General features: G+C 31.6%; 1 pseudogene; it reads left to right on the top strand.

Annotated features, from left to right (window-relative positions):
* The first annotated feature begins 4,158 nt into the window (after positions 1-4,158).
* Positions 4,159-23,566, top strand: part of LOC124889542 — a 34,749-nt pseudogene continuing 15,341 nt past the window's right edge.

Raw genomic sequence — 23,566 nt, 5'->3', positions numbered from 1 at the left:
ACCTGTATTAAAAAAAGAAAAATATTGCTATTGTTGTTACACAGTGTAATTTGATGTAAGTGTTGTTATTTTTTGTAATTTAAAACTTAGGTATGCTACTGCATATAGTTTTTTCATTTTTTATTCTGACACGTGTATTATTAAACAAGTACGAGTAGTATAGAATAAAGGAAAATTTATGCTAAATACAAGATTTTACAAAAATTACAATAATTTCTCAAAATATTCATCATTTAGCGCCCGTTTGGCCATCAAAATTTTTTTATTTTTTCGAAAAAAAAGATTATTATATGTCAAATACAACTCCACATTGATGTTTGGTCATGAGAATTTCAAATACAATTCCAAGTTGTATTTGGAAAAGTGAAAAATAAAAAAAAAGTTGTTTTCACCTTTTTTTCATTTCCTTCACTCACAAAAATGCAAAAACAACTTCAATTAAATTTATGGACAAACACAACTCCAACTCCAACTTCAAAAATTTTAATTTCCATAGCTTAACGACCACTTTTTGTTGGACTTGATTTTAAATTTTCACAAGTGGTAAGGTACCCCTTCGCAATACCAAGTACAACCATGTGTTTTTGGCTTTCTCTCAATTGAAAAATTAATGATGCTCATCTCTAGTCCATTTTTATTTGTTTAATATATTAAAAAATAGTTATTTAAATTTATTTGTACATTTGAAAAATTAAGAGACAATTTGTAATTTTGTATTTGTTTAACTACTTTTATTTTTCAATATTGGTTGACTTATAGTTAATAGGCGATGGTATCGTAAAATTATTTAAGTCATTGTTTTCACTTCAAACTACACTCGAAAAGTTAAAGACACACTTAAACTATTGAACTGACCTAATACACACCGGTACTACTTCAAAGCAAATTTTTCTCTACCTTCTAAAGTGTTATACCACCCTCATAAGGTGGGGTGTTCCACGCGCGCATGCCACCTCAGCGCCACGTTAATGCCACGCAAAAAATACAATAAATTTATTATTTTTCCTACTTTTTTCTTTTTCCTTTTTAATTTAAACTTTTTCCTTCTTCAATTTATTTTATATCCAATCTCAAAACATCCATTGATACATATATCATCATCATAGCCAAACTCAAATCATCAATTAATTACTACCATCAATTTTACAAACCACCAACAAAATTGCCATCACCTTGGATTTCTTCAATTTCTTCTAATTTTGTCACCCTTCTTTAACCCCTCTTTTCTCCTTCTCAATCGATTTTCCGACGAGATTGACAATTTTCTTTTTAGAGTGATGGAAGAGACATGAAACGAGAAAAGCTTGAAAGTTGAAATCTGGCCAACAAAAATTCGATGAAATATTGAAAAATAAAATTCATCGGACTAAAAATTTTCAATGAATTAAAATCGTTCATTCTTTATAGTTCTCAATAAAATTGATAATGAAATGGTTCTTCACATTACTATTCTATCAATAAAAAATAATTGAGGTATTAATATCAATAATGGTGAATTAGATAAGGAAATTGATGGTGGTGGGTCGATTGATGAAATTGATGGTGGCACTGATGAAATTAGTGATTGCAGGTGATGAATTGATGGCGATGGGAGTTGTTGAAATTGATAGTAGCGAATTAAGTGATGAAAAGGTGATGAAATTGAATGAAAAATCAATAATGGAGTAAGAAGAAAAATCAAATTGATGAAGAAAGTTCTTCAAAAAAAAATAGAAGTTTCAATCACTATTAAAAATTGATTGAAAAAAAAGGAGTAGAAGATAACAATAAGTGAGGTGAGAAGGTTGGGGGTGCGGGGCAGCGGGTGGGGTGGGGGTGATGAAGAGGATGCTTGGTAGGGAAGAAGATTTTAATTTTTTAACTTTTTCTTTTTGCTTTAATTATATTATCCACGCTCCATTTTTTATTTTAATTAAATATTTTTTGCCACGTTAGTTTTAGGGTACATAAAAACTCACTTTTAAGTATTTAAGTATGTATTAGATCGCTTTAATAGTTGAAGTGTGTTTTCGATTTTTCACATATAGTTTAGGATGAAATTACTGTCTTTTTTCTTTATTATTTTTTAAGAAATATGTCAAAGACATTAAAAAAGATGGACGGACAGAGTTATATTTTAATCATATGTCACGATTATTGTCATAGACATAAGTGAAGACACTCTTTAAGTAGACTTCTTTCTTATATTCATGATAAGATTTGAGAAAAATGAATATGGTTAATTAGTCTTAGTATTTATCTTAACTCACCTTTATTGAGGGTAAAGGAAAATGAGGGAGGAGATCACAAGATGAAAAATTAAAATCTATATTAATAAGGTGAAAGTTTATATATTTAATCAATTGAGCGATTAAGATTTTTTAACGTAAAGGTTAGGTATAGTATACTATGAAATTTTTATAAAATAGAGGAGGAATTTGTTATATTTCTGAAGCATAATCCTGCACATAGTTATAGTATTAATGAAATTTGCATACATGCTAACTACCCTTAAATCCAACAACCACAACATATTCCGTATAATTTTATAAGTGGAATCTGAAAAAATAAATTACGAATACTTTACTCCGACCTTCTAGAAATATAATTATTGTTTGCGATAAACTCTCAACTTAAATAAAACATTTTCAAATAATTTGAGAAAGCAAATACTAATATGCATGAGAGCAGTAATAAAATGCAATGTGGAGAGTAGTATACTATACACAAAAGGAAGAATAGTAACGATAATGAAATAATGTGATAACCCTATTTCACCTTCAGCAGAAGCGTATCCAATGTATCATCTATCAGTTCAGCTAGGGGTGTGCATCGGTCGGTTCGGTTCGATTTTATGTATTATTGGTTCGATTTATTGATTTTTGATTTTTAAATATGTAAAATCAATAACCAACCAATAAGATATTTTCTTATCGATTTTCGGTTTATCGGGTTTGGTCTTTAATGATTCAATTTTCGGCTTAACCAATAAGAAAATACTCATAAAATAGAAATAGTAACAACTAACATAAAAAAATGAAATCTTAGTTACCGCAAAAATTCTACGCAATGCATTTTAGTTTACAAGAATTTACAAAATTAAACTGAATGTTAGTTCCAAAAAAACTGAATCCTTATTGTTGGAAGCTACTAAATGCTTCAAACTTTCCAATACGATAATACATGTGCTTTATATTGTGTCTTTGTAGGTTAATACTTTGTGAATCACCAAATTGAGAATAAGTAATGTATATATATTTATCCTAATTCTTTGCCCTATGTCTTTGTCAAAAGTGTCTGCTTTTTCAATAAGATTATTTATTCTTATTGGTGAATTATATTTAAGGATTTTGATTTCCCTATATACATCTAGTACCGGACCGATGATTTGGACGACACGCCCCAGATTTTTTTTTCAAGCGTGGAAATCCCAGAACCAGAAGTAGTAGGATTGATTCTCATAATAATAAAATAAATAAATATGTCGAAATGTTTTTTCAAAAATTATCGAATTCAAAGTAAATGTCCGCTAGCACGTCGATCGGTTAATTCAATAAAATGGGAATTAGCACTCGATTTCGTTGGCACCATGCAATTGAACCAATTCAATTGTTTACTTATTCAATGAGATTGAGTTAATTTGCAAGCTCATCCAACCTATTTTAATTTAAAAATCTCAAGTGGATGAATCAGAATCTTGAGAAAGTCTTTCATTTGTCTATCATTATAGACAATCCCATCCATATTATCTATTCTATGGAATTTGAACCTGAACTTTATTTTATATTTCTATTACGATTCACTATTTGGATCTAATGGGCTCCTCTTCTTATTTTTCTTATTTATTTTTTAGTTAAATTTCAGCATATTGATTTATGCCTAGCCTATTCTTTTCTTTGCGTTTTTCTTTCTTTTTTATACCTTTCATAGCGGAATTCCATATATTTTCACTTTTAGGATTTACATATACAACATATACCACTGTCAAGGGGGAAGTTCTTATTATTTAGGTTAGTTAGGTATTTCCATTTCAAAAAAAAAAGATAAAAAATAAAAATTGGGTTGCGCTATATATATGAAAGAGTATACAATAATGATGTATTTGGCAAATCAAATACCATGGTCAAATAATCAACCATTCTGATTAATTAATAATATTAGTATTAGTTGGAAATTTTCTGAAAGATTCCTGTGAAAAGTTTATTAACGCGTAATTCGTGTCGAGTAGACCTTGTTGTTGTGAGAATTCTTAATTCATGAGTTGTAGGGAGGGATTTATGTCACCACAAACAGAGACTAAAGCAAGTGTTGGATTCAAAGCTGGTGTTAAAGAGTACAAATTGACTTATTATACTCCTGAGTACCAAACCAAGGATACTGATATATTGGCAGCATTCCGAGTAACTCCTCAACCTGGAGTTCCACCTGAAGAAGCAGGGGCCGCGGTAGCTGCCGAATCTTCTACTGGTGCATGAACAACTGTATGGACCGATGGACTTACCAGTCTTGATCGTTACAAAGGGTGATGCTACCGCATCGAGCGTGTTGTTGGAGAAAAAGATCAATATATTGCTTATGTAGCTTACCCTTTAGACCTTTTTGAAGAAGGTTCCGTTACCAACATGTTTACTTCCATTGTAGGTAATGTATTTGGGTTCAAAGCCCTGCGCGCTCTACGTCTGGAAGATCTGCGAGTCCCTACTGCTTATATTAAAACTTTCCAAGGTCTGCCTCATGGGATCCAAGTTGAAAGAGATAAATTGAACAAGTATGGTCGTCCCCTGTTGGGATGTACTATTAAACCTAAATTGGGGTTATCTGCTAAAAACTACGGTAGAGCTGTTTATGAATGTCTTCGCGGTGGACTTGATTTTACCAAAGATGATGAGAACGTGAACTCACAACCATTTATGCGTTGGAGAGATCGTTTCTTATTTTGTGCCGAAGCACTTTTTAAAGCACAGACTGAAACAGGTGAAATCAAAGGGCATTACTTGAATGCTACTGCAGGTACATGCGAAGAAATGATGAAAAGAGCTGTATTTGCTAGAGAATTGGACGTTCCGATCGTAATGCATGACTACTTAACGGGGGATTCACCGCAAATACTAACTTGGCTCATTATTGCCAAGACAATGGTCTACTTCTTCACATCCACCGTGCAATGCATGCGGTTATTGATAGACAGAAGAATCATGGTGTGTGTGTGTGTATATATATATATATATATATGTTTAACCAATAACCCAATAAGCTAAAATCAAAATCGAACCGTTTATCCAATAAATTTTTTTATAAAATCAATAAAAAACAATTAACCCAATAACCCAATAGTATTTTTATCGATTCAATTTGTCGGTCGATTCTGTTTTTTCACACCCCTAAGTTCAGCTATGTTCATAAATTTTGACTCAACTTATGTATATGCGTTAAAAAAAATTCACTATAAATATGTAAAAATAATAGTTCTGAACCTAATAAATTTGATCAAAGTAGTAGTATAAAATCACAAATTTCAAATCTTAAATTTGCCTCTAACTTTCGGTCAGACCAAACCTAAATAGTCAGAGCAAACCTAAATATATCTATGAAGTGTAAATAACATCTCTTCAACATAATATATAGTATTAGTTTTAATCATATAATACATTAATTATTCTCTTTCCAAATACTTGAAACAAATTAAGATTTCTTTGACTAAACAACGTCACATGTTCATGATGTTTGTTAATCACACAAGGTTCATTTCATTTGGACATTACAAAGGGGCCACAGAAATGACTTTCTTGACTCTTCATAAACATATTGAAAAGTGCTAATAATATTTTTCCCTCCGCACAAATTAATTGACCTCTCATGTCTTATAGACAGGATGACAGGAAGACAGGAACTTGATGCAGAAAATCCATGTCATTAACCTAACAAAGAGAAAAAAATACAAATAGAAAAAGTCATATTTTCCACTTTTTATTAATTAATTTTGTCTGGTATCCGTTGTGTGATCCTTCTTTGAATTTCGGGCATAGTAAAAGCTTTAATATCGAACCGTACGCGATCCTTCTTTGAATTTCGTGTATAGTAAAAGCTTTAACGTTGAGTTCATATCTTACATATATATTAAAAGTTTAATAAATATGTATAGTTATTTAACTGTGAATCAAATTATTAATGTAATTAAACTTATTAACTTGAGATCGTTATCAGTGTCGGAGTAACACTTATGTTAGGAGGTTCATCTGAACCCTCTTCAGTGAAAAATTATGTTATATATTTATGATTAGAATTATTTTTTACACGTATATATCTATTAAATATTGAACCCCATTTGATTAGTTTTTATATTCACTTATATCACAACTCGAGCCGAGGCCCTGACCGCGACTGGCATCCCGAACCATCAAGGCCCGAGAGACCCCTGTAACTCCCCAACCCACTAGTGATATTGTCCGCTTTGGGCCTAAATCCACACGGCTTTAAAATGCGTCGCTAGGGAGTAAGACTTTCTCACTTATATACCCAATATCCCTATTGTGTTTTGCCGATGTGGGATTCCTTCCTAAGTTGGGGTGTTACATATAGCCCCCCTTGTGGACTCAGGGTCCTCGCTGAGGTATCAAATGGGATTTGCCTGCACTCAGAACTGAGGTTTGCCCCGCCTTACCGGGATTTGCCAACACTCAGTTTGAACTCTGACCCATATCGACAAGGCTGACACAGGAGCGGTTTTGATACCATTCTTTCACGATCCGCGTCGAGGCCCTGGCCGCGACGGGCATCCCAAACCATCAAGGCCCGAGAGACCCCTGTAACTCACCAACCCACTAGTGATAGTTTCCGCTTTGGGCTCAGGCCCACACAGCTTTAAAACGCGTCGCTAGATAGTAAGGTTTTCTCACTTATACACCCAATATCCCTCCTGTGTTTTGCCGATGTGGGACTTCATCCTAAGTTGAGGTGTTACATACACCCCCCCTTATGGACTCAGCCGATGTGGGACTTCATCCTAAGTTGGGGTGTTACATACACCCCCTTCTGGACTCAGCGATACACCCCTATTATGGACTCAGCCGATGTGGGACTTCATCCTAAGTTGGGGTGTTACATACACCCCCCTTATGGACTCAGCGATACACCCCTATTATGGACTCAGCCGATGTGGGACTTCATCCTAAGTTGGGGTGTTACATACACCCCCCTTATGGACTCAGCGTCCTCGCTGAGGTTTGCCCCATCGAATGGGATTTTGCTTACACTCAGGACTGAGGTTTGCCCTGCTTACATCCCCTTATGGACTTAGTGTCCTCGCTGAGGTTTGCCTCACCGAATGAAATTTGCCTACACTCGGGACTGAGGTTTGCCCCGCCTTACCGAAATTTGTCTACACTCAGTTTGAACTCTGGCCCACATCGACAAGGCTGACACAAGAGCGGCTTTGATACCATTCTGCCACGACCCGAGCCGAGGTCCTAGCCGCAACAGGCATCCCGAACCATCAAGGCCCAAGAGACTCCTGTAACTCCCTAACCAACTAGTGATATTTTTCGCTTTGGGCCCAGGCCCGCACGGCTTTAAAACGCGTCGCTGGGGAGTAAGGCTTCTCACTTATATACCCAACATCCCTCCTGTGTTTTGCTGATGTGAGACTCTTTCCTAAGTTGGAGTGTTACAACTTAGAACCCTTTTACTGAAAATTTTGATTCCGCCACTGATCATTATATATATATATAAAAAAGTAAAAAAATTAAATTCTTGATCTGGATTCACCCACTCATATGTTATATGGCTTGCGAAACAAAATAATTGAAGACATCATTGCTTACGAACTTGTTTATGTATTCCCAAAGAAAGCTGAAATTGTAAAATGATATTTATTACCTTTGTAGGTTTCACTGCAAGTTGACTCGACTACAATAATATATTTTCTAATTAAATGCATGGGTACATTTCATTTGTACAATGGGGTCCTTTTCGTACTATAATCAAATTGTTGATTATATTGCTCCCTTCGTTTTAAAATACTAATTTAGGTGTCTTATGCGTGTACCTTACTTTATTGAGTTCAAATATTATATTAAATAGGATATTTGTTAAATAATAACGATGATATATAATAATTAAATTTAATATCTTTTGGAGAATTAATTTAATTAAATCTAATCTTTACCAAAAATTTTATCAAAACCGATCGACATTCATCTACCGCCTGTAAACTGCAACAAAATAATACGATAATGGAGACATCAAAATATATTTTCTAATTAAATGCATGGGTACATTTCATTTGTACAATGGGGCCCTTTTTATACTATAATCAAATTGTTGATTATATTTTTAAAATATTTTTCACATTTCAACATGTATGTTATGCTCGATAGTAATAAAGCTAAATAATGGAGTTGGTCCGAATCAGTGGTGGAGCCACCTTGAATTTACGGGGTTTGAATTATGGCTGTCAAGTGAGCCGGGTCGGGCCAACTCGGAACCGGCCCGTATTATTTAACCGGGTTGAGGGACGGGCCGGGTACGGGGAGGGGTCTAAGTGGGTCGGGTCAGGCCCAATAGTAAAAAAATCAAAAACCATCCTAATCCGACCCACTTAACCCAACCCAGTCAAATCCAATTAAAAAATCGATCAAATCCGGTCAAAAATATTTAAAAAAAAAATTCAATATAAATTATATATACCCACCTATATACATTATAAATACGTTAAACAATACATATACACTATATATATAGTATATACTACATTAGAATTTAAAAAATATATACACATACATACGCACCATCCAAATATATATGTACTACTTTAAACTTTAAAGTTAAAATAAAATATACTACAATATATATATATATATATACACATGTATACGTTAAATATACACATCCATAGAAGATCTATTCACATATATACACTCTATTCTATGTATATGTAGTACTTTAAATGAAATATACTATCATATATATACATTACAATATATATTTGTATAGTTATATACTAATTTATAAAACATATACACATGTATACGCTAAATATACACGTCTATAGAAGATCTATTCACACATATACACTCTATTCTATGTATATGTAATACTTTAAGTGAGATATACTACAATATATATACATTACAATATATATTTGTATAGTTATATAGTAATTTATAAAATATATACACATGTATACGTTAAATATACACATTTATAGAAGATCTATTCACATATATACACTCTATTCTACGTATATGTAATATTTTAAATGAAATATACTACAATATATATACATTACAATATATATTTGTATAGTTATATACTAATTTATAAAATATATAAACATGCATACGTTAAATATACACGTCTATGGAAGATCTATTCACATATATACAATCTATTCTATGTATATGCAATACTTTAAATGAGATATACTATAATATATATACATTACAATATATATTTGTATAGTTATATACTAATTTATACAAAAAAAAAAAATTATTTAAAAAAAAAAAGATTCTGGGCCGGGCTGAGCCGGCTAACCGGCGGGCCTGGACCTGTCTAGGTCCGGGTTGGGTTAACCTGACCCAAATTAGAAAAATAACCGCCCCGGGACCCGGAACCCTAAAGACCTAAGGCTTATTGGGCCGGGTCAAACCGGGCCGGTTTATTTAAGTGGGACGGGTTGGCCCGGCCCACTTGACAACTATAGTTCGAATGAACTCCTTCGACGAAAAATTATATTATTTTTATATGATCAAAAATATTTTTTATGTATATCTAGTATATGTTGAACCCCTTTCGACTAGAATCCGTATGTTTACTTCTGAACTCCCTCAATGAAAATCCTGGCTCCACCACTGATTTGGATTGATGGGTTGTAGTAGCTTTAAGAGATATAGGGCGGAGGTTATCGGAAAGGCTTTCGATATACTTTATTTGAATTGAAGGTCTATCTATCTTTATAAGATAGGAATAAGTTGTATACACATTACCCTCTCTAGACTTACTTGTGAAATTACACTAAATATGTTGTTGTAGTCGTTCTTATTTTGCTATTCGAAAGTCTAATTGAATTAATTTTCAAACATAAATTATATTACATTAATTAAATATTTAAATAAAAACTAAAATACTCAAAACCTTTATGAAAAATACTATTATAAATTATAATTTTTTTCATATCAAAATGATGAAAAAATTTATATTAAAATATAATTTAAAGTTCATATAATCCAAGTGCAAAAAGGTGAACGTGACAAGTATGGTAGAAATGTAGTATAATTTTGAAAATAATTACCATTATTGATATGTCAGTTTGCGAAAGCGAATTTTGGCCAAGAACAAATGAGGCTAAAAATAAATGCACCCCAAAACAAAGATACATATACCTAATATTAAAAAAAGTTATTGTTGGAATAATTTGGTATACTCCCATGGGAAACAAGGAATTGACATGACCCCTTTGGTCGATAATGTGCAATTATGAAAGATAATTTGAAAATCTTCAAGTAGGTTTTATGTTATGATTGAACTTTTATACACTGTTAATATAAATGTTTTTCAACATAATTGATTATGACACTTAAAAATATAAGTAACCTATTATAATGCATTAAATTAGGCTAATTTATTTTTAAAAAAAAGTAAATCGCTATAGTTAAGGTCATTCAATCGATTCCATTGATAGCACAATTATTCATGAAGCAATATATATTCATTGCCTATGAAATATCATATAGGTAAAGTTCAGCTTCAAATTTGACTTCTAAGTACTCTCTCATCTTTCAATTTTCGTTAGAGCCGAAGTAAGACTAAAAACGAAGAGTTCAAAATCAGACAAGGCATAACAGGCTAAGAAAGAGTTGGCTTAACGTTGTATGTGTTCATTAACGTCATTCTAAAAACTCTTTCATTTGTGTTTCAATTATCGATCAAACTAATAAAGATCAAAAGCACGAGAGAAAAAACTCACGATAATAATATATAAAGAAAATAATCAAAAGTACCCGTAATATATAGAAAATAATTTAAATTCATGTCTCTTTCATTTATTAAAATCCAATAATCTTCAATGTTAATTTTTTAGGTGAATTGATTTATTAGTTCACATAAATATCACAATAATACGTAAGCAATTACATCATGGGAAAATGCTAACCCCCAAGTGTCCTATATTCTGAGGGCATGGGGACCTTATAATTACAATCTAAAGGATTGTCTTATTAATGATATATTTTTTCTGTCTCATTTTATATAGCGATTGTTTGTTTTAGATACGACAAGCATTTAAGAAGAAAATAAAAAAATTTAAAATTGATAATTAAAATAATTTTTAAATATTTTAAATTAAATTATTTTAATTATAATAAAATAATTTTTGTAGAACGAACTAGAATCAATGCTGCCACATAATATAAAATTAAGAGGTCGTTTGATAGAATGTACAAGAATAATGCAAAATATGTTGCATTAGTAATGGTTGTGTTAGCTATACTTATATTTTTCTTATGCAGTGTTTGATTTGATATATTTAAGATAACATGAATTACATTATTTTTTTTATTTTTTTAATAGAAATACCCTCCATATATATGTTGGAAAGTATGCAAAAAAAATTTTGAGGAATAATATTGTCTTTAATCATGTTAATGCATGCATTGGATTCATCGCGTTGGTAATACATAAATTTTGAGGTATTAATAATATATACCTCAATGTACAATAATAGAGTGTTCATTAGTTATACATATGATTGAAAAAATATACCAAATAAAGTACTAAGGGGTCGTTTGGTAGAGTGTACGAGAACAACACATAATATAGTGTATTAGTAATACTTGTATTAGTTAAGTTGATATTGTTTCTTATACATTGTTTGATTTCATGTATTAGAAATAATATATCTTACGGAGTACATAATTTTTATTAAAGAAATATTTGTTCACAAAAATACCCTTCTTTAACTTTGTATACTTTTTTTGCAACAAAGTTCTTTTGTCATCTCAAACATAATTAGTATTATTGAACTAGTATGTAGAGGTTAAGGATTAATTGCAAGACCTTTGTCTTTGCGCATGAAATGTTACGCCGACGGATTAACATAATCGAAATAAAAATAAAACACATGATATAAAATTAAGGAATAGTCTCAAGATTTTTTTTTAAAATCTTTTTAAAGGCCCTCGAAACAAAGCAAAAATATGTTGCGGTTATTTAAACCAACTATTCATTGTTGTAAATTAAAATGATGGGAAAAGAAATTGTGAAATATTTTTAGAAGATTCAACAACAACAATAACAAACCCAGTGTATTCCCACTTAGTGGGGTCTGGGGGGGGTAAGATGTACGCAGTCCATACCTCTACCTCTGATGAGGTAGAAAGGCTGTTTCCGAAAGACCCCCGGCTCAAGTCACGAGACATCATACAAACACATAGTACAGCACAGAAGCAGATGACGTAACATAGATACGGCACCCATAAAGAATATAGAACAGAGTAAAGCAGGAATGCAGGAATATAAAGCAGAGGCAAGCACACATATTCGTAATAAACATGGAACACGGGACACGGAACACTGAATACGGAATCATAACAGGAATACACCCCCACCAAATAATTCCCTACACTAGCGCCCCGAACTGGCCCTAATCCTCTGCCGTAATTCGCATCTTCCAGACCTTCCTATCTAGGGTCATGTCCTCGGTGAGCTGTAACTGTTCCATGTCCCGCCTAATCACCTCACCCCAGTACTTCTTCGGTCTACCCCTACCCCGTCTAAAACCATCCAACGCTAGCCTCTCACACCTACGGACCGGGGCATCCATGCCCCTCCTTTTGACGTGTCCGAACCATCTCAATCGAGCTTCCCGCATCTTACACTCCACTGAAGTCACACCAACCTTCTCCCGGATAGTCTCATTCCGAACTCTATCCCCTCGGGTCAGTCCACACATCCAGCGCAACATCCGCATTTCTGCCACCTTCATTCTTTGGATGTGGGAGTTCTTAACTGGCCAACACTCCGCTCCATACAGCAAGGCCGGACGGACTACCACCCTATAGAATTTGCCTTTAAGCTTGGGCGGCACCTTCTTATCACACAGCACCCCCGATGCGAGTTTCCACTTCATCCATCCCGCCCCAATACGGTGCGAGACATCCTCGTCAATCTCACCGTTACTCTGGATCACGGACCCGAGATACTTGAACTTATCCCTCTTCCCTACCTCCTGTGCTTCTAGTCTCACTACTACCTCATTCTCCCGCCTCACGTCATTAAACTTACATTCCACATACTCTGTCTTGGTTCTGCTCACCCTGAACCCTTTAGACTCCAGAGTTTGCCTCCACAACTCTAATTTGTCATTCACACCCCCTCGAGTCTCATCTATCAGGACTACATCGTCTGCAAAAAGCATACACCACGGCACCTCCCCTTGGATACGCCGCGTCAACACCTCCATTACTAACGCAAACAAAAAGGGACTAAGAGTAGATCCCTGATGCAATCCTGTCAGTACAGTGAAATGCTCTGAGTCTCCTCCCGCCGTCCTCACCTGGGTTTTCGCTCCCTCATACATATCCTTAATTACTCTGATATATGCCTGCGGTACTCCACTCACCTCCAAGCATCTCCAAAGCACTTCCCTGGGGACTTTGTCGTACGCCTTTTCCAGGTCGATGAACACCATGTGCAGATCCTTCTTCCTCTCCCTATACTGCTCCACCAACCTCCGTACCAGGTGGATTCACTTTCGCAAATTAAAATGGTGGGAAAAGAAATTGTGAAATATTCTGATAGGAAAATTGAGGGGTATTAAAGACATCTAATAAGTTACTGCATGTGTTTAAAATCTTTGTATTACTAATGCATACTTACATAGGAAATGATGTGTATTACGAATACACACCATATATAGAGTGTATAACTAACGTTCTTGTATTAGTTATACATAGGCAAAAATATACCAAACAACGTACTAAGGGATCATTTGGTGTAGAGTGTATAAGAATAATGTAAAATATGATGCATTAGTAATGATTATATTAGCAATGCTTATGTTAGTTATGCTTGCATTAATTATGCTTTTATTGTTCTTGTGCAGTATTTGGTTCGATGTATTAAAAATAACATGAATTACATAATTGCTAAATTTTTTTGTATAATAACCTCAATATATATATTGGAGAGAATGCGAAATTTTTTTTTTGAGGGATAATAGTGTCTTTAAGCATGTTAATGCATGCATTAGATCAATTGCATTACTAATGACGTGAATTTTGAGGTATTAGTAATACACACCTTAATACACAATGAAGTGTATAATTAATGCAAACATTAATTATACATAGAATAAAAAGATATATCAAACAAGATACTATTAATACATATTAAACTAATATATGCACTAACTTTCTAATACACTTTACCAAACAACCCCTAAATAATATATATTAACTAATACGTGCATTATATTTTTCAATGCATTCTACGAAACAACCCCTAATAATACACATTAAACTAATAATAATGTATGTATTACCTTTATAATACACTCCACCAAATGACCACAAAGGATATCAACTTTAAATCAAGAATGCTTTTGATTGGACAAGGTTACTATGCTAAATGTATGATAGTGTCGTAAATAAATATTCTGAAATATACTAAAACGAAAGGGGAGAGGAGACAGACCTATAGATATAAGAGGAGATTTCATTTTCTTCTACTTTTTGTGTCTTTACAATGGAGTAAGGAGTGCCTTTTATAGGCAATAGTATGTGTAATAGGTGTAGTGTGTGAATGATATACACAAGAGTAATAATTTCGTTACATGCTTTAACATTATGTGTAGTAGGTGTAGTATGTGAAGTATGGTATGTGAACATCCACAAAATAAGTAAAGTATTTACAATACTCTCCCTTGAATGTTCATGTCAAAGAGAAATTCTAAAGGAAATAAGATATACATAACGGTTTGTAATACGTCGTGTTTGCTACCTCATTAAAACCTTACCAGGAAAACCCAGTGGAACAAAACCTTAGTGAAGAAAAAAAGAGTTCAGTGCGTATTTACTCCCCCTGATAAAAACATCACTTAATATCTAGGAGACGACGCATTCCAATCTTGAGTCTCAACTTCTCAAAGGTTGATGTTGGCAATGCTTTAGTGAACATATCTGCTAGGTTATCGCTTGAATGAACTTGTTGAACATCTATTTCACCCCTCTTTTGAAGATCATGAGTAAAGAATAATTTTGGTGAAATATGTTTTATTTTGTCTCCATTAATTTATCCTCCTCTTAATTGAGTTATGCATGTGGTGTTGTCTTCATACAATATTGTTGGAATATTCTTCTTCAAAGTAAGGCCACATATTTCCTGAATGTATTGAGTTATTGACCTCAACCATACACATTCTTGACTTTCTTCATGAATGACTATTATCTCTGCATGATTTGAAGATGTAGCAATCATGGTTTGTTTTGTTGAACGCCATGATATAGTTGTACCTCCACATGTAAACAAATAACCTGTCTGAGATCGACCTTTATATGGGTCAGACAAATATCCTGCATTTGCATAATCAATTAATTGTGAATCGCACTCATTTGAATAAAATAGTCCTATATCAATAGTTCCTCAGAGGTATCTGAATATATGCTTAATACCATTCCAATGTCTTCGTGTCGGGGAGGAACTAAATCTTGCTAATAAATTTACAACAAAATATATATCTGATCGGGAATTACTAGCAATATACATGAATGCCCCAATTGCACTAAGATATGGTACCTCAGCACCAACAAATTCTTCATTATTTTCATGAGGTCGAAATGGATCTTTATTAATATCAAGTGATCTTACAACCATTCGGGTACTCAATGAATTTGCTTTATCTATATAAAATTTCTTCAAAATATTTTCAGTATATGTGGATTGATGGACAAATATTTTATTTGTAAAATATTTAATTTGTAGACCAAGATAAAATTTTGTCTTTCTGAGGTATTTCATTTCAAATTCTTTTTTCAAACATTCTATTGTCTTTGGAATCTCTTCAGGAGTTTCAATGATATTCAAATCATCAATATATACAGCTATTATGACAAATTCAGTTCCAGAACTTTTAATAAAGACACAAGGACAGATTGAGTCATTTTTATACCCTTCTTTAAATAGGTATTCACTAAGACGATTATACCACATGCATCCTGATTGTTTTAATCCGTATAAGGATTTCTGAATCTTGATTAAACAATTTTCTCGAGAAGTTTTATACGCATCAGGCATTTTGAATCCTTCAGAAATTTTTATATAAATATCACTATCTAATGAGCCATATGACTAGGTTGTGACAACATCCAAAAGATGCATATCAAGTTTTTCATGAACTGCCAAATTAATAAGATACCTGCAAGTGATTTCATCCATCACCGGAGAATATGTCTCCATATAATCAATGTCAGGTCTTTGCAAAAATCCTTGTGCTACAAGTCGTGCTTTATATCTTATGACTTCATTTTTCTCATTTCGTTTTCGCACAAAAATCCATTTGTACACCCACTAGCTTTATTCCTTTAGGTGTTTGGACTATAAGTCCAAAAACTTTGCATTTTTCAAGCGAAGCCAATTCAATTTTGATTGCGTCTTTTCATTTTGATCAATCATTTCTCTGTCTACATTATTCGATAAATTTTGATTCAAGATCCTCATCTTGTTGCATTATTTTATTAGCAATATTATAAGCAAAAATATTATCGACAATTATATCATTTCGATACCATATTTTTTTCGATGAGACATAACTGACTGAGATTTCTTTATTTTCATTAATTTTAGGTGTCTGAACCTTTTCTGAGATTTCATCAATTGTTATGTCTTACTGCTCTTCATGAGTAGCTTCCTCCATATTATGATTATTTTGATCATTTGTTCCTCTTCTTTTTTCGAGGATTTTTATCTTTAGAACCGATTGGTCTAACACGTTTTAAGTGTGGTTTAGACTCATTTGCATTACTCAATTGTCCTATCGGGACATCTACTCTAATAGGAGCATTAGCAGCTGGGATGTGAGATTTTGTAATCCTTGATAGGTCAGTGAATGCATCTGACAGTTTATTTGCAATGTTTTGCAAATGAATTATCCTTTGAACTTCTAGTTTATATTTATTTGTACGTGGATCTAAGTGAGATAATGATAATGCATTCCAGTCTATCTCCTTTTCCAACTGCTTATTTTCTCCCCCTAATGTTGGATATATTGTTTCATCAAAATGACAATCAGCAAATTTTGCCGTAAATAAATTTTCAGTCATAGATTCCAAATATTTTATAATAGAAGGAGATTCATATGCAACATATATTTCCAATCTTCTTTGAGGACCCATTTTTGTTCATTGTGGTGGAGCAATTGGAACATACACCGCACATCCAAAAATTCTTAGACGGGAAATATTTGGCTCTTGACCAAAAATTAATTGTAATGGGGAGACTTTATGATAACTTGTGGGTCTTATCCGTACAAGAGCTGTTGTATGCAAAATAGCATGACCCCATATCGAAATGGGAAGTTTTGTTCTCATAAGCATTTAGTCTAACATTAATTGGAGGCGTTTAATCAATGATTCCGCTAGACCATTTTGAGCATGAACATGGGTAACCGAATGTTCAACAGTTGATATACAATAATCATTAAAAGCCTGGGATGTAAATTCACCCACATTATCAAGATGAATTATCTTTATTGTATAATCTGAAAATTGTGTTCTTAACTTTATTATTTGAGCAAGTAATCTCGCAAATGCCAAATTACGAGTTGATAATAAACACACATGTGACCATCTTGTAGATGCATCTATTAAAATCATATAATACTTAAATGGTCCACATGGAGGGTGAATGGCCCAACATATATCACCATGTATACGTTCCAGAAATATAGGGGATTCAATTTTCACTTTCATTATTGATGGCCTAGTAATTAATTTGTCTTGAGAACATGCAACACAAGAGAATTCTTTAAATTGAAGAATCTTCTGGTTCTTCAATGAGTGTCCATATGAATTCTCAATGATTTTGCGCATCATATTAGAACCGGGACGACCCAAACTGTCATGTCAAATAATAAAACTGTTTGAATCAGTAAACTTTTAATTTACTATGGCATGTGTTTCAACAGTGCTAATACTTGTGTAGTATAAGCTGAAAGAAAGCGGGTAATTTTTGAAGTATATATTTATTATCCGACATTATTATAGTAATATAAAGATATTCAATTTTTCCATCATTTGTAGTCTCAATATGATAGCCATTTTGGTGAATGTCTTTGAAACTTAATAAGTTTCTTTGAGATTTACTACAATATAATGCTTCATCAATCATCAAATTTGTTCTTTCGGGAAGTGATAAGTTAGCTTTTTTGGAGCCTTCAATTAATCTTGTACTACCACATATAGTATTAACGTTGGCTTCTTTCAACACCAAATAAGAGAAATATTTCTTATCTTTTAGAATAGTATGTGTGGTAGCACTATCCATAAGACATATATCATCGTAACTTATTTTGAATCCAATTGATGATTGGGGAATTTTCATATTCTTCAAATAAAAAAAAATATATTATAAGAAACTTGAAAAACTAACATACGAAATTTAGAAATTAGAAATACATGGTACTTTAATAAAACAGAAAAACATAATTGCAAACAAAAGAAAATAATAACTTTCTTTATAATTTATTCTCAACTAATTAAGGTGATCAGTTCTTCAATCAATGTCCTCATAGAAATCTTCAGTTTTCAAATGGGTAATATCTGAGAGGCCCTTAAAGTCATCATCATTATAAGAAAGATTTGCCTCAACATAATCATATGTATTTGATGAGGCTGCTTCATCATCATCACCTCGAAAGGTCAAGTGTACTTCCACATCATTTTCTTTTATTTTAAGGGAAGCTTGATAAAGTTTGACAAAATAATCAGGCGTACGACAAACACGCGCCCAATGACCTTTCATACCACATCGGTGACAACTATTAACTTTACCCTTTCAAGGATTATTTTGAGAATTTTTACTATTCTCTCGTTTATTTCAACCATTATGACGATAATTATTTCGTCCTCTGCCATGTCCTCTCCAGGGAATGGAGTAGATCCAATGGGATGAGTTTCATGATTTTTCATTAACAAAGTATTATTCTGCTCTGCTTCGAGTAGGCATGTAATCAATTCTGAATATTTCTTAAATCTCTTTTCACGATATTGTTGTTGTAGCAATACATTAGAAGCATGAAAGGTGGAAAAATTTTTCTCTAGTAAGTCCTCATCATTGATGGTTTCTCTACATAATCTTAATATTGAACTTACTTTATGAATAGCAGAATTATACTCAACCACAGTTTTAAATTCTTGAAACCGAAGGTGTATACAGTAATATTTAGCTCTGGGTAATACCGTCAATTTTAGGTGGTGATATCGGTCCTTCAAGTTGTTCCACAATTCGAGTGAATCTTTCACAGTTAAATATTCAGTTTTTAATCCTTTGTGGAGGTGATGACAAAGAAAAATCATGGCTTTCGCCTTATCTTGACAAGATGCGTTATTTTCTTGTTTGATAGTATTCCCAAGACCTCTAGTGTCAAGGTGAATTTCAGCATCAAGGACCCATGATAAATAATTCTCTCCGGTAATGTCCAGTGCCACAAACTCAAGTTTTGATAAATTTGACATAGTGAAACTATCATAAAAAGATTAATAAGTTAGATATAATGATATTTTCAAAATAAGATAGCCATCTCAAATAAATTTAAATAGTATCATATATTGTTAATAAATTATTATCAAAAGGTTATTCTCTTTAGCAATTTATTTGTGTGTGTGTGTGTAGAGTCTGGAAACAAATAGTTACATAATAAATACGTACCTTATAATGGATCTCATGCTGATAACGTGTTGTAAATAAACATTCTGAAATATACTAAAACAAAAGGGGAGAGGAGAGAGACCTACAGATATAAGAGAAGATTTTATTTTCTTCTACTTTTGTGTCTTTACAATGGAGTAAGGAGTGCCTTTTATAGGCTATAGTATGCGTAATAGGTGTAGTATGTGAATGATATACACAAGAGTAATAATTTCATTACATGCTCTAACATTATGTGTAGTAGGTGTAGTATGTGAAGTATGCATGGTATGTGAACATCCACAAAATAAGTAAATTATTTACAATAGATAAGTCAATTTTAATGGCAAATAAATTTGTTTTTATTTTGGACCAAATTAAAGAGATAACTATTGGGGAAAAAACGTATATAGCATTCCTTAGATAGAAAATTACAACTTATAGCATAGTTTTCATTTTATCAAGTTATAGCAAATCTTATAAATAAATAATAAAATCAAAATATTTTTTTCTTTTTAATAAATTAAAAAATACCAATTATTTATATGAAAAAAAAAAAGATTCTTCTACCCCAAAAAAGAGGATGTCAATTATTGTCAGATATCTTCATCACCTTAAATATCTCATTAAACGATTTTCATATAATTAATGAAGATCATAAACGTATAATTCAAAGAATTCTGTTCTCAAAATATCATCCAAACACACTTCCATATGTCACTAAAATCACATTTTCCACTTATCTTCTTCTCCTATTTTCCCTTTTCGAAATTTATCTCAAAACACCAATGGCAAACTATAGAATGGATTCTGAAGAGGAAGCTTTGTTTCGTAATTCTCCTTATCCACTTTACTTTGTCCAAAGTCCATCCACTATCTCCCATGCAAATAATGGACATGAATATTGTATGTTAATTAATTGAAGAGTTGCATACATAGACATAAATATTGTATTTTAATATTTTTTTGGTGCTTATTATTACTGTCTTTTTATGATTGTTGGTATGAACAAAGTTTAGTTTTTGTATTTAAGCAGTTTTTTATTTGGTGTTATGTTAATTTAATAGTTGTTTTGTATTTCACATCGTTGAATGAATTGGATATCAATTAAGTTTGTGTCAACCAGATTTACTGTAATTTTTCTTTACAAATCATGATTGTTTTTTTCAGTATGAAATATGACATTGTTCATTAAATCTTAATTTAATACAAAAGTAGATGGGATAGAATCTTGATTCAAAGAGAGAAGCACATAGTATATGGAATGAGTATATAAATTCGTATCACCTAACTTAATATCGTAATCCATAAATATTAATGTATATATCTATTTCATACAGATGCGACATGTAAGGAAACACTTTATAAACTGATTTCATTCAATTTATAATCTTAAGTATATCTTCTTATCTATTTCATACCAATGTGACATGTAAGGAAACACTTTCTAAACTGATTCCATTCAATTTATAATCTTAAGTATATCTTCTTCATTGAATATCACAATCACATTATACCCATTTCATATAAATATAACATGTAAGAAACTACTTTATAAATCTTGAATGTAATATTGATATTATACAGGTTTCAGACATGAAATAATTCAAAAAATACAAGTTTGTATATTTATTTCATACACTAAAATAAATAATAACGTATAATATTTGATGAAAGTCGATTTCTATATCAACTTATGCAATCATTATACTTATTTCATACCGATTTTATACAGAATTCATACACGAAACAACTAAACACATTGTTTTGTGTGCGCTGTTGGATTTGTTGTAAGCACGTTGTTTCGTGTGCGCTTATTTTGATTCTTGTTGTAAAACCCACTTTCAATAAAAAAAAAAATTTACACTTCGATAGACAAGAAGAAGTGAAACAATCTAAATTAAACGAAGGTCTAAAAAGTTGAATGGGGCTACTATTTTCAATTATTCTAGGACTTTTTTGAGAAGGAGTAGAATCAAATTTTGGTTTAGACATAATTCACAATAGAGAATGAAAAATAAATAAATATATCAATTTAGTATTTTTTTTCAGATAGAAGATGAATGTTAATTATGAAACTCAGATTTTTTAATTAAGAAGATGAGTATAATATGAAAGAGATCCCAGTATGAAATTCACTTTTTACAATTTTGTATTTTCAAGAAGAAAATATGAATATTATATGGAGACACAAGTTTCAATAAAGTTTTGAAAGGTTGAGTATTATAATGGATAAAGAGAGAGGTGGGGTTGAGTATTAGAGAATGGAGAGAGAGATAGTTGATTTACACGCAATCTTCCAATAAATTTATCTGATAAGTAAGAGTGTGTAATATTTTAAATAAAAAATTAGTAACATATATTTACCATAATTATCAATACATAATTTAAGAAAAATATTGATTACAATCCTATAAATAAGGAACTAATTTTAAATTAAATAATTCAAAACGATTTATGAAAATATACTTAAAAAAATATCTCTTTTAATAAGTTACTATAACTTATAAGTAAATTGCTATTATTATAATTATCTAAAAATATTATTAAAATTTATTATTTTAGATCTAATAATACTACTGGCATAACTTTTTCATAGATATTATCCCAGCAAACGTTATTCTCTTTCCAATTGTTAAAAAGGCTGACGATTCTCATTCAGTTTAGTTTGGCCTCATACTTTGCATTATCGCATCGATGAGATTGCCTTATCACAAGGAATCTCATGATGATAGTTATACATGTATTGATTTTTGAATTTCGAGATCTAAATAAATTTATTTTTAATTATAAATTTTTTGTATATTATTTAAATATTTTAAATTATTAATAATTATGATTTATAATAAGTATTTTTTTATGTAATTTTTAAATATATAAATTTTATTTTTAAAAATTCAAAAATATCATTTTTAAATTTATAGTCAAAGATAAATTATTATCAAAAAATAAAAAATGACTCATAAATTAAGACAAAGAAGATATCTTTTTTTAATTATTGTTTAGTTTTTCAGTTTGACAAAAGTTAATAGTTTTGATCGATCTAAGTTATGTATTATAGTATAAAGACTGGTTTAATAGGTACTCCTTCCCCGTCTCATACAATTTGATATATTTATTAAATGAATTTGTCTTAAACTAATTGACATGTTTAAAGAATCAAGAGATAATAAAATATCTTTTAACTTTATCCTTAGTAATTTAATAAAAGGATAAACAATTATAATAGGTAATGATAATATTTAATGTAAGCTTAATAGTATCATATTAGTAAATTTGCACTTTTTATTAGTTTCTCCTTAAAAGTTTTGTAAAAGGAAAACATGACAAATAATATAAGATAAAGAAAATATAAAAAACCTATTACAAATTCAATAAATAAAAGATATTATATTATAGTTCAAAACTCACAAATGATAGATCTCGAATCTGCCTCTGATTGATTATTGCTAGTTCTATTCAGTGTCTAAGCCAAAAATATAATATTTGAAAGTTCATTAAAGGGAAAACCAAGCATGGAGGAATTCAAAATATATTTTCCTTCACTGCATAATTGTTGGTTTTTTAAGAGGTATAGTAAAAAATGAATAGGTTTTTCTCGAAAAGACGCCAAGAAAAAAAATGCAATTTGAATAGATACCTTTTTGGTATGGATGATTATGACCTTTTCAATTGATTGTGACTTTTT

Source organism: Capsicum annuum, chromosome 12, assembly GCF_002878395.1.
Source record: "Capsicum annuum cultivar UCD-10X-F1 chromosome 12, UCD10Xv1.1, whole genome shotgun sequence".
Classification (NCBI taxonomy): domain Eukaryota; kingdom Viridiplantae; phylum Streptophyta; class Magnoliopsida; order Solanales; family Solanaceae; genus Capsicum; species Capsicum annuum.
The sequence above is the reverse complement of the archived record's forward strand: the minus strand, read 5'-3'. Positions and strand labels throughout refer to the sequence as shown.